Source organism: Magnolia sinica, chromosome 4 (assembly GCF_029962835.1).
Source record: "Magnolia sinica isolate HGM2019 chromosome 4, MsV1, whole genome shotgun sequence".
Taxonomy (NCBI): domain Eukaryota; kingdom Viridiplantae; phylum Streptophyta; class Magnoliopsida; order Magnoliales; family Magnoliaceae; genus Magnolia; species Magnolia sinica.
In genome coordinates this window covers 33,361,520-33,373,665 of record NC_080576.1, presented here as the reverse complement: position 1 = coordinate 33,373,665, position 12,146 = coordinate 33,361,520, and the positions used below count along the sequence as shown (strand labels likewise).

Genomic DNA, 12,146 nt, shown 5'->3' with positions numbered 1-12,146 from the left:
TGGAGGATACCCAAGATGAGAACGAGGTGTATCAGGCACCCCCGCCTCGTACTTTATGAGATTATCTACAACCGGCGGGAGTGAGTACGCCCTCATGCATGATTTTTCTGGAAAACACAGGACAAATGGACATCAAGCCAGGAGTTAACTTGAATCAGAGAGTCCATATTTGCATTTGAAAGAGTTCGATGAGATTATAGCTACATTATGTTTTCCTAATGTATCTGAGGATACAATTAGGCTGAAACTCTTTCCTTTTTCCTTAAAAGAGAAAGCTAAGACGTGGTTACATTCACTGCGTCCTAGATCCATTGGCATATGGAACGACATGCAGAGGGAATTCATAAAAAAATTCTTCTCACATCATAAAACGATTACCCTCAGAAAAGCAATCATAAACTTTGCCCAAAAGGAAGATAAAACATTCTTCCAATGTTGGGAAAGGTTCAAAGATTTGGTCAGTTCATGCCCACAACACGGATTTGAAACGTGGCGCATTACAAATTTTTTCTATGATGGAATGACATCTTCCATGCGCCAAATGGTCGAGATAATGTGTAATGGAGAGTTCATCAATAAAGATGTTGACGAGGTATGGGATTACCTCGATAGTCTTGCTGAAAAAACACAATCATGGGACTATTACCCAATGGCGAACACCACGTCTAGGCCGACTCAATTAAAGGAGAAAGGTGGATTATATCTCTTAAAAGAAGAGGATGATCTTAAGTGTAAAGTGACTACGCTCATAAGGAAAGTTGAGGCCATGGAAGGAAAGAAGGATAAGGTCAATGAAATTGTTTGCGGCATCTGTGATTGCAACATTCACACAACTGAAAACTGTCCTACAATACCCGCCTTTCGAGGAGTGTTGAATGAACAAGCCAATGCCGTAAACAACTATCAAAGACCTTTTACTGGACCTAACTCCAATACATACAATCCTGGCTGGAAAAATCATCCAAACTTTAGTTGGAGGAATGGACAAACGGCTACCCCTCCAGGTTTCTTCAATCAAAATCCAAATCAAGTGAAACCTCAAGAGGAACCGGTTTAAAATTCCATACAAGAGCTGGCTCAGGCAATGCGGGGAATTACAGATTTTATGCAAAAAATAGATTCCCGTATGACAGTTATAGAAAAGGGGATGCTTCCTGCACAACCTCTCCCCAATCCTAAACCGCAGTACGAGATTAATGATCCCAGCTCTTCAAATCAGATGGGGCATGCTAAATCCATCACCACTCTTAGGAGTGGGAAGATCATTGATAAAACTCTTCTGGTTAGACCCGAAAAACCTCAAGAACCAGAAGAAGACAACAATGATGGATCTAGTGATGCCCTACAAAAATTAGAACCGGAACTTCTAGAGAAGCCAGTTGCTTCATTCCCTCAACGGTTGGTTTCACCAAAACCTCTCTCTAACTCTCAGGATATCCTAGAGGTGTTGAAACAAGTGAAAGTCAACATTCCTCTACTTGATGTCGTTAAACAGATACCTTCATATGCCAAATTCCTGAAAGACTTATGCACGACCAAACGACGGAAAATTATTCAAAAGAAAATCTTCTTGACTGAGAAAGTGAGTGTCATCCTGAAGCAAGACGTGCCGCAGAAATTCAAGGATCCCGGTAGCCCAACCATATCATGTGTAATCGGGAACCATCGAATTGATCACGCACTTCTTGACTTAGGAGCGAGCGTCAATCTGATTCCCTACTCGGTATACAAACAGTTAGGTTTGGGTGAATTAAAACCCACCCTAACCACACTACAACTTGCTGATCGCTCTGTTCGTGTACCAAGAGGGATAATTGAGGATGTGTTAGTCCAGGTCGATAGATTTTACTACCCTGTAGATTTTATCATCCTGGACACCGAACCCATCAATAACATGAGCACTCAGATTCCCGTCATTCTTGGTCGCCCATTCCTTGCCACGTCAAATGCAATTATCAATTGCAGGAATGGTGTCATGACTATGTCTTTTGGAAATTTGACATTGGAGTCAAACATTTTTTTCAATAATGGCAGTAACTCAGAGGATGATGACGATTTCCACGACATTAACATGATTGACTCTTTCGTGGAAGATACGACACCGCTGACCTTATCCTCCGACCATCTGGAGATGTGTCTGGCCCACTCTCATGATTTTGATGATGACATGATTAGGGAGACATGTGCCTTGCTTGATACTGCACCGGTACTTGAAGTTAACCGGTGGAGGCCACAATTTGAAGAATTGCCACAAACCGATGTAGTGCCTCTACCGTCTAACCTCAAGCCGCCGAAGCTTGACCTAAAACCTTTGCCCTCTAATTTGAAATATGCCTATTTAGGTCAAGATGAGACATACCCGGTGGTGATCTCTGCCCACCTGGAGAAAGAACAGGAGAGTATGCTCATAGCTACTCTCATTGAGCATAAAGGAGCCCTGGGATGGACGATAGCGGACCTCAAGGGAATCGATCCCTCGATTTGTACTCACCGCATATATCTTGAAGATAATGCAAAAACCGCTTGGCAACCACAACGTAGACTAAATCCAAACATGAAGGAAGTGGTTAAGGCCGAGGTTCTTAAACTATTGGATGTGGGTATTATATACCCTATATCTGATAGTCAATGGGTGAGTCCAACTCAAGTGGTCCCTAAGAAGTCCGGAATCACCATCGTAGCCAATGCTAATAATGAACTCGTGCCAACTAGAGTCACTACTGGTTGGAGAATGTGCATTGACTACAGGAAGTTGAATACCATCATGAGGAAAGACCACTTTCCTTTACCATTCATTGATCAGATCCTGGAAAGGTTAGCTGGTCATTCCTATTACAGTTTCCTTGACGGGTATTCGGGCTACAATCAGATAGAGATAGCCCCTGAAGACCAGGAAAAGACCACATTTACATGTCCCTACGGCACCTTTGCCTATCGAAGGATGCCATTCGGACTATGTAATGCCCCTGCCACATTTCAGCGATGTATGCTTAGTATTTTTTCTGACATGGTGGGGCAATATCTAGAGGTCTTCATGGACGACTTCTCTGTTTATGGTCCATCTTTCAGCAAATGCTTGGAAAGTCTTAAATGTGTGCTGAAAAGATGTGAAGAAAAGAACTTGGTACTTAATTGGGAGAAGTGCCATTTCATGGTTCAGAAGGGAATTGTCCTTGGGCATATCATCTCGTCCAAGGGAATCGAGGTAGATAAGGCAAAAATCGATCTTATCTCTAACCTACCTCCACCCAAGAACATCAGAGACGTGCGATCCTTCTTAGGACACGCAGGATTTTACAGGCGATTCATAAAGGACTTTAGTCTCCTCTCTCGTCCTTTATGTACTCTTCTTCAAAAGGATGCTCCGTATGAGTGGACTGAACAATGCCAGGAAGCTTTCACTAAGCTTAAGGGCACATTAACCACTGCACCTATCATGCAGCCACCTGACTGGAGCCTTCCTTTTGAACTTATGTGCGACGCTTCTGATTACGCTCTTGGGGCGGTCCTAGGCCAGAGAAAAGATAAGAAGCCCTACGTCATTTATTACGCGAGTAGGACTCTAAATCCTGCCCAGGTGAACTACTCGACTACGGAAAAGGAACTCTTAGCTGTAGTGTTCACCTTGAATAAATTTAGGTCCTACTTGATCGGATCCAAGATCATTATCTACACAGATCATGCGGCACTTAAGTATCTTCTTTCTAAGAATGATTCTAAGCCCCGTTTGATACGATGGATCCTTCTACTCCAAGAATTTGATTTGGAAATTAAAGATAAAAAGGGAGTAGAGAACGTAGTGGCCGATCACCTTTCTCGCCTTAATACCTTTAAGTCCCTTGAGACGACCCATATCAATGACATGTTCCCCGATGAACAACTGTAGTCTCCCATTCACCTTGGTTCGCGATATTGCTAATTATCTTGCTATAGGTGTCATACCGACACAGTGAATGCACAAGATAAGAAGAAATTCTTCACCGAGGTGCGCAACTTTTCTTGGGATAATCCTTACTTATTTAAATATTGCGACCAAATCCTAAGGAGATGTGTACCGGACGATGAGCATCAGAGCGTCTCCTTTTGTCATTCTCAAGCTGTGGTGGTCACTTTTCTGCTAAAAAGACCACGGCCAAGATTCTGCAGTGTGGCTTTTACTGGCCCACTATGTTTAGGGACACTCATGAGTTTTGCAAAGCTTGTGAGCGTTGTCAGAAATTGGGAGCATTGTCCCGTCGAAATATGATGCCTTTGAATCCCATCCTTATCATTGAAGCATTTGATTGCTGGGGCATCGATTTCATGGGACCATTCCCCCAATCGTTTGGAAATCTGTATATTTTGCTCGCCATGGATTATGTCACTAAATGGGTCGAAGCGATTCCGTGTCAAAAGAATGACCATCGCACGGTCATTAAATTCCTAAAAGAAAACATCCTTTCTCGATTCGGAACGCCTCGAGCCATCATTAGTGATGGGGGCTCACACTTTTATAATAGACCATTTGAGAGCTTAATGAAGAAATAGAGTATCTCTCATAAGGTGAGCACCTCATACCATCCTCAGACAAGTGGACAAGCTGAGATTTTCAATAGGGAGATCAAACACATTTTGGAGAAAACGGTTAACCCAGATCGTAAGGATTGGTCAATGCGATTGACTAATGCCTTATGGGCATACCGTACTACATTTAAAACCCCTATTAGAATGTCTCCCTTTAGACTTGTCTATGGGAAGGCTTGTCACTTGCCTGTGGAGCTGGAACATAAAGCGTACTGGGCGATCAAAAATCTTAATTTCAATCTGGACAACGCTGGCTCGCTACGCAAACTTCAATTGAATGAACTTGAGGAAATCTGGAATGATGCGTACGATAATTCGAGAATTTACAAGGACAAGATGAAAGCATTCCATGACCAACACATTTTACGAAAATCATTCACGCCTGGTCAGAAGGTCCTTTTGTACAATTCTCGATTACATCTCTTTCCGGGTAAGCTTCGATCTCGTTGGATCGGCCCTTACATTGTTGTCACTGTTTTTCCGCATGGGGCTGTTGAGATAAGAGATCCTGACAATGGCAAGGAGTTTAAAGTCAATGGACATCGATTGAAACCATTTGTCGAGAAATTTGATTCAGAGGACATGTCCATGCCTCTGACTGATCCTGTTTACCAGGATTGATCTCCTAGTCTGATGGAGGTATAGGTAGGTTTCCTGTTTTCTTAGGACTAGGGTAGTTGCTTTATTTGTCTGGCTGAAGACGGTAAACTTAGCGCTCCTGGGAGGCAACCCAGCTCTTCATTTCATGTCATTTTTATCATTAGTTAGTTCAATGTTTGTGGGTAACATTGCTGCAAACCCTCACGAGACTACAACTCGTCCACTAGGGGTAATCTAGGGGTTTAAAGGCTTGTTGCATATGCTAAATACAATCGAGAGTACCTGCGAAAGTGGTGTAGGTAGGATTTCATTTTTGTTATTTTTATTTTATTTTATTTTTGTTGATTTCTCTCTTGTGCTGACCCGCTCTGATGTAGATATCTTTGCAAAGCCTCTTGATTCTTTCATCCAGGTATTATCTTTCCATCACTCCTCTTATATTTTCGTTGCCCCATGTGCATTGCATGCTTATTTCTTTTACATTGAGGACAATGTAGATTTTAGGTTGGGGGTGGGAGATTAGGTTTCCTAATCAGCGTTCTCTTGGTCTTGAGCAAAAAAAAAAAGTTGTGAATTTTTTTAATTTTTTAGGATTTCTAATGAATTCGAAGTGATTTTGATGGCCATCTAGGGCACTTAGAATTTCAAGATGCATGATGTTGGTACTTTATGACTCTTGGATTCAGTTATATATTGAATTTCACAGCTAAGATTGAATTGTTAATCCATTAGTAGAATTTGCAAACATTGATTGAGACATGAATTTGTAAGACACATCTCGCGTACATATTAAGGTTTCAGTTCGATATTGAAGGATTGACTTGGTAATCACTAAACATGAAAGGAACCAACTTGAAAAATTGAATGGATTGGGTGAACAGTCTTTACCATTTGCTCCCTATAGGTGAGGATTCGATTCCCCATGAATGATATGTGAAAAAGTTGGGTGTACAGTCTTTACCTTAGGTTTGCTCCCTATAGGTGAGGATCTGATCCCTCTTCTTGGCGTGGCGTTACTTCTAATGAAAAAATCAAAAATTAAAAGAATAAAAAGATAATGTGTAAGCCAAGTTGGGTTATCGTGAATTCTCTTAGTTGTTACCAATGATATCCTTAAATATCGAGGTGAATCTTAATGTTGACAAGTCGAGATTAGACTATACATCCATGGAATTCAATATTTAGAATCGTTCTAATTAATGGATTAATATTTGAGCTTGATTATGAAGTACCGTGAGTTTGATTCTAGGAGAAAGTAATGCCAACATTCATGAATCTTAGAATTCGAATATCTGAATTGTTTTTCATAAATCTCTCGAGGTTGTGGAAATTGTTCTGTAATTCTCAACTTACTTTTCGCATATTTTGCTCGGGACTAGCAAAATGCTGGTTGGGGGTTGTGTTGAGGGTCAAATATTGCATATCAAACCCAGTTATTGCCTGGATTTATGAACATGGTACCGTTTAATAAGCCCATTTTAATCATGTTTGTGATGCAGGGCGTATTCACGAGCCTGGACTGGGAAAAGGTACTGAGAGCATGGATTTAACATTCAGAATGCATCAAGGTAAGGGAAGGACTCCAAGGGACCAAGATCGACGAAATTACATGCCAGGGATCTACAAAAATCGAGAAATTGAAACTCAAGTGGCCTGAAAAGTGTTCAGAATGCAAGATCATAGGATTCCACCATCTGATCAGTTCGAAACTTCAAATGTGGCCTGAGGACCATAAAGTAACCGTACACGTTAAATTTCAGCCATTGGATCCCTCTAGAAGTGCCCCAACAGACAGATCAGCCCCTTTAATCATTATGTGGGGCCCGCCTGATATCTGGATATGCTTCAAATTGGTCTAGGCAGTCTAAATGATATAACCGAATGGATGGACGGAACGGATTTTTCACGAACATCACGATGAACCCACATGTACACTGCATGTACATGGGGTACATGTGCGTGAGAAGTGCACCGGACGGAGAGTCCGGTCAAACCATGGGCTGACCCGAGTCCGTTTTCTTTTAAGAAACAGCGTCCGACGCTGTTTTCGCCCGGAGATCGTTGTGGGCCCCACTCGCTCCTCAGTTCGATGATCCAAACTGTCCATTTGATCCGTAGGATGGCCAAGACCCTCGCCTAGGTGTTTTTTCTCCACCATGCAACCTATCGCACGTTCCTAGCCGTTTAACGCAGAATGGGCGGTGAAATTCAAAGTTCCGTGGGCCACATCTAATATGAGCCAAAACAATCCATTCCTGGATGGTTTTTTGCAAGAAATCTAATGGATGGATTGTATTTCTCCGTATACGTCGATCATGGCCCCAACAACCACAACAGAGGGAATTGCGGAAGCTCTGTTTCGCAATCGGGCGTCGGACGAAGCTCTGTGGGCCACCGTCGTACATCAAAGTTCCAATCCGGACCGACCAGTAGGGGCCCACGGGTCCCCTCATCCAAGCCTAGGTGAAGAAATCTCAATAAACAATGGAGATCGATTTTTATTGTCTAAACAGAGGACGAACGGTAGAAGCACAAGTCCCATGATTCATGTCGAATCCAAGCCAAATTGGTCCATCTCCGACTGAAAATCGGACGTGAATCCACTGGACGGAGTGGATTTTTGTACCAGCATTGATTATGGTCCGCCAATCATCACAGATGCGTAAGTTTTTCTTGAAATCCTGCTGCATAAACTGAGGGAGTTTCCGACTCCGTTACAACAACTACTCCCACCGATCTCTATCCTCTATAAAAGGGAACGAGAGAGAAAGAAAAGGCATCGTTTTTGTTGGAGGGACCCACGTCAGAGAGCGTGTGAAGGAGGAAGGAAAGAGCAGAAACGAGAGGAAGGGTGTGCTCGGTTTGGAAGCAGCGGCTGGGCTTTCTGCTAGACGAGGCTGGAGAGAGAGAGCACGGGAACGCGAGACTGGAGGCGGCTTGGGCTGCTGGAATGTGCAAAAACTAAGGGTTTTCTTCTTTCCTTCTCTTTGTGTTCCGTTTTTCTTTTCCCTTGTATTTGTTTTGGGTTTAGGTCAATCATGTGTGGCTAAACCTCTTAGCTAGGGCTAAGAGGTGAAGCCTGTAGTGAGATGGGAGATACCGTTTCATGCGTTTAAGTTAAAATTTCTGAACTGAACTTGGTTTTAAGTTGATTATTCAAAGAATATTTTTCTTAGTCTTTAATGGTCTGTTGTGACTGAAATTACAATGGGTTTGCAATGGCTTTGAATATTTCTTTCCCCTTTTTTATGTTTATGAAGTCAGGAAGCCCTGTTGTTCATCATTGTTCCATGGGCATGGTAGGATGACAGTACCATTCTTGACCTTCATGGCATGTTGATTGGTCGGTAATTAGTTTAATTCTTTTGTTAACTTTGTCTCCTGGGCATGGTGTGGTGATGGAATCCATTCTAATTCATATACCTTTCATCTCTTGAAAACCAGAGCAAGTAAGTTCAGTTTGAATTCCATAATCCTTGAAGCAGGCATAAGATCTCCCTGATCTTTACAAGTGGATCCTCTGAATCCCTAGTTTCCTTCCTCTGAATTCCTTAAAGTTTTAGATAATTATTCCACAATTATTTCTTAAATTCTACTTGGTTTAGATCACATCTTAAATCTAATTCTAGTTCTACTTGGTTTCAGATAACGTACAGGTATCAGTCCCTGTGGATTCGACCTCGGTCTTACCGAGTTTATTACTACATCACAACCCTACACTTGGGGAGTGAACAATGGGCTTAAACGGCCTACACGCAACAAGTATGAGCCTATCAATGGGCCCTAGAGAGAGTTATAATGTGGACATTTAACCATCATTGCTCTTACAATGTGGACGTCAAACCATCATTGCTCCCAAGGCATGGCCCGCCATAAACATCATTACATATATCATGGTGGAATTACGCATCGCAATGGACCTCATATACATCACATTCGGCCCCACACAAAGGCCTCACATATGCCTCATTGGGCCTCACATACATTAAGTGGGCCACATCACATGGGCCGCACCAATGGGCCTCATATACGACAAGTGGGTCGCATCAATGGGCCTTAAACATTGCAATGGCCATCACCCATTTAGAGGTCATTCTAGAGCATTTCCAAAGGAATGAATCATATTAAAAGATCATCTGGACCGTACCACAAATAGTAGTGGAGATACTGATTTTCACCGTTTTAAAAATTCCAGGGCTCACCATCACGTTTATTTTCCATCCAGTCTATTAAAAGGTCACAAAGACCTGGTTGAGAGGAAAAACAAATATCAATTTGATCCAAGACTGCTGTGGTCCAAAAGGACTTCAGTGGTAGGCGTTCATCTCTCCACTATTTTCTATGGTGAGGTCCAACTGATAGATCTGCCTCATTTTTAGTCTCAGCCCTAAGACGTGCTTGCCAATTGGATGGATGGTTTGGATGTAACACATACATCAAAGAGGGCCCCACATGCTGGGTGCACACGTCACCAAGGTGGGCTCCACAAAACTCGTTGCGTCAACAACAGCTATAGTGCTAGTGTGCAGTACACTAGCTAATACAATTCCCTTCACAGGTGGGTCCCACGTGAGGCCCACCATAACGTTTATTTCCAATTCTATCTGTTGATAAGGTCACACAGACTCATATAAAGAAAAAATAAATTTTATATTTATCCAAAACTTCTGGAACCAGAGAGGTTTCAATGGCAGACGTTCAATCCACCACTGCTTCCTGTAGTGTGGACCACCTAAGCTTCCGTGTATGACTGATTTTAGGGGTGCCCCACTGTTTAAAGGGGCCCCATCAAATGCACAGTATTGATGTCCAGCACACATCACGGTGGGGCCTACGGCTGGGACCCACAGTCCCTGCCCTTTCCAACCGGCAGCAGCAGCAGCGCCTGCTGTATAATTTTTTTTTGTTATAGTTTTTCCTAGGTGGGGCCCGCATCAGGAGGATCCAACCCATCCGTTGGATTTTATGGCTCATGACAAACCAAACAAGCCCAATATTCAATGTGTTTTGGTGTGTAGAAACATCAAAGTGGGTCCTAACAGATTTTAACAGTCAATATCACTATTTTCTATGATGCGGCCCGCCAGATATTTTGATTGGCTTCATTTTTGGGCTCAACACCTAAAATGAGCTGGGAGATAGGATGGACGGCGTGGATTAGATCCATACATCAAGGTGGGGCCTGCATGAGCGGCCCACCCAAATATTTTGAATCAAGCTGATATTTTTATTTTCACATGCAACGTCCAGACCCTGCTAGACGGTCTGGATAGCAGACGTCAAGCAGGTTCTGGCCCTGGCCCATCTGGCCATGCTCGAGTCCACCTAATATTTGTGTTTTCCCATCATCTAGACCCTCCAAAAGGGGCAGCAAGGTGGCTGCAACGTGGGCCCCGATTGGGTCCACTTGGTGCTCAATATGGATGAAATACATACATCATAAGCGGGCCATAAAATCAGGGAAAGAGAGAGAGAGAGAATGAATGATGGAGGGACCCCGACATTATGGCTCCCCCTTCCATGAATTACAACATACATCAAGTGGGTCCCATTACTTATGGGCCCACCAACCAAAATCAATGGTGGAGATCCCTTCTCCACCAAAATGCAAGGTCTAGATGACACTTTTTGTATTAGAAAAATAAACATCATGATGGGGTCCATGGAGAATGGCCCCATCATGGGATGAATTTATAAATCATGGTGGGCCATCAGCCACACCTAGGGTCTGTAGTGAGATCCATACCATTAATCAGCAGGCCCCACTTGGCCCATCATCAGAAAATAAAATCTAAGCCTATAAGAATACCCATCGTTCGATCTTCTTGGTCTGATGGAATGACAAACTCTTTGTCTCTCTCTTTGATGGAGGTTGATGAAGGTTGGAGGGTTGAGATGGGAGATGAGAGGGGTAGGAGGTGGGCCACACACAAAGTTCTCTCCTTGGAAGTGCTTGGGCGTCCACCTCTTTTGCTTGAGAGAATGGGTAGAGAATAAGAGAGAGGGAGAGGTTGTAAGAGAGGTGATGGGTATGAGTGATGGATGTGAGTGATGGATGTACTTGACTTGAGAGTTGACTTAGGGTAGGTTGCTTGTCTTGGGGAGAAAGAAAGCATGGGTTGGAGATGTGATGTGTACTTGTCTTGACTTGATTGATTGATTGATTGATTGATGTGACATTTTAGGTAGAGATTCTCTTGAGTTTTGCAACGCGCGACGTTTTCCTCAAAATGAACGTGGGCCCACATCTCCTGGCCTAGGTATCGCCTCGGCGCCCGAGACGTGGCATCGGAACTCCGGCGACCGCGCGGTCGCTAGGGTACAAGTCTCAGGTTGAGTCGACTCGGGCTGATAGCATGTGACTCAGGGTCGCGCATAAATGCTGGTTATAGGTCGCAGGTTTTTGAAATTTGAAAGAGAGGATCGCGGGAATCTACGGAATGGTATGGACTAAGATACGGGTCTTACATGGCACGTGTTGCATGCGTAAGTGAAATGACAGACTTCTGATCCAATGAAACATCGACACCAACGCAATCACCTGTTAAGACACCTGTGGTGCCAACTCGATGTTCTCCACGTGGGAAGACCGTGACATCCCTCACTGAGCCTCTGTCTCGAGTAGCTAAAATCAAATGGACTAGAGAATTGGATCAAGTTCTTTTCGACACGCTGCTCGAACAGGTTACATTGGGACGTAAAGTGGATAATGGTTTCAAGAGGGAAGCCTACCAAGAAACAGTTGAAGAGGTCGCAAAGCATACAGACATAGCTGTCAACTAGCAGTGCAGAATCGGCTGAGTTATAATAAGCGAGAATATAATGCCATGAAAGATATGCAGGAAGCCAGTCGGTTTGGATGGGATAATGACGTGGTCTGAGAGGAATACCTTAAGGTATGATTTATAAAAGTGATTCTTACAAAACACATTTACAAACCCTTAAATCACATGTACTTTTTGCTAACTTACAACTGTATTTTA

General features: G+C 43.1%; 1 non-coding gene across 1 annotated transcript; it reads right to left on the bottom strand.

Annotated features, from left to right (window-relative positions):
- Positions 1-376: 376 nt before the first annotated feature.
- On the bottom strand, positions 377-483 carry LOC131244750 (small nucleolar RNA R71). The gene has a single exon (XR_009170528.1). It is a non-coding gene; the product is annotated as a small nucleolar RNA R71 (small nucleolar RNA).
- Between the last annotated feature and the right edge of the window lie 11,663 nt (positions 484-12,146).